This window comes from Malania oleifera, chromosome 6, assembly GCF_029873635.1.
Source record: "Malania oleifera isolate guangnan ecotype guangnan chromosome 6, ASM2987363v1, whole genome shotgun sequence".
Taxonomy (NCBI): domain Eukaryota; kingdom Viridiplantae; phylum Streptophyta; class Magnoliopsida; order Santalales; family Ximeniaceae; genus Malania; species Malania oleifera.
This window is the reverse complement of record NC_080422.1, coordinates 7201026-7202723: the sequence shown is the minus strand read 5'-3', so window position 1 is coordinate 7202723 and position 1698 is coordinate 7201026.

Below are 1698 nucleotides of genomic sequence, written 5' to 3'. Positions count from 1 at the left end.
TGTAACATGTGCAGTGGTTGATTTGCTTCTGAGCTTAAATAGGGATGCCGGGAAAGTGTGTTTGCAAGATCAGAATCTTTACCACAATTTAGTGAGAATTATGGTTCTTTGTATGTATTTTTGCTTTAATTTATTTAATAATTATAACTACAGTAATTTTCAAACAAGTAACGTTGTGCAAATAATTCTATTAAATTATACAACAATAACAAGCTTTTAGTCGTATTAGGTAAGGTTGGTCATATGGAATTTTTTTCACCAATTCATCTTATCAGCGTTGATTAAATTAAGAATTATTAAATTTTTCTTGACTAAATTTCAAGTTATTTTAGGTCTATTTTTATTTTATTTTTCACATCACAATCTTTTAATTCTATTAAATCATGTTGAAAAATTTATTTGTATTGTGTGTTAGGGAATGAGTTTGCTATTCATTTTTTGTCAAAATCCACATAAGTTAGTGGCTCAGTGACCTGGTCCTTCTATTAAGTGGATAAACAAAATTTAATACAAATAATTATTGTTGTTCGACACTCTATTTGTGCGAAACACCAATATTACAATTATTGCTATTGAATATATAATCAAAATAGAGCAATACAAAAACTAATAATAAAAAATAGTAATAAGGAACAACACAATAATTTACGAGGTTCGGCAAAGAATTACCGACGTCACCGGGTGTCGACGATAAATTCACTATTTATAGAAAATTACAACTTAAGCAAATTTCAAATTACTAATAGTAGTTAAAAATATCCTAGAGTACAAATACTATTTTTAACTCTACAAAATGAGAGGTGTTTTGTACAAAAGGTGAGGGAAGCTCCTCATATACCCTCGAGCTAGAAAAGCCTTCCCATCGATGTGGGACTAAAAACCAACAAATTTTCACTTTAATGATAAATTCAACAAATTTTTTAGTCACAAACATTCTCTAGAGTTCCACATCATTGATGCCTTCTAAAAGTATTTAGACTTGCAGGATATTGATTAAGTCCAAACAATGTTTGAACTTGATTGTCGTCACAACTTTGGTCAACATATCTGCGGGATTCTTAGCTGTAGCAATCTTATAAAGAAGTATATTGTCTTCATTAATTATGTCCCGCATAAAGTGAAATCGAACGTCAATGTGCTTCGTTCGTGCATGGTATACTTAGTTTTTTGTCAAATAAATAGCATTCTAACTATCACAGAACACAGTAATGTGCTTCTGAATAACTCCCAAATTTTTAAGTAAACCCTTCAACCAAATTGCTTCCTTAACAGCCTCTAAAGCTGTCATGTACTCTACTTCTGTTGCAGACAAAGCAATAGTAGACTGTAAGGTAGACCTCCAACTCACTGGAACATTAGAAAATGAAAATACATATCCAATAGTTGATCGACGTTTATTTAAATCACCTGCAAAATTAGAATCCACATATCCAACAACATATTGATCAATAGTACTATTTTTCTCAAATACTATACCAACATCAATATTATTCATAATGTATCACAAATTCCATTTCACAGCTTGCCAATGTCCTTTACTCGGATCATGCACATTCCTGTTCACCACACTAACAGCTTGTGAAATATTAAGTCTTGTACAAACCATTGCATACATTAGACTACCAACTGCATTTGCATAAGGAACTTGCGGCGCTTACGTTCCTCATCTAAATTAGGAGATAAAAATGCACTAAGTTT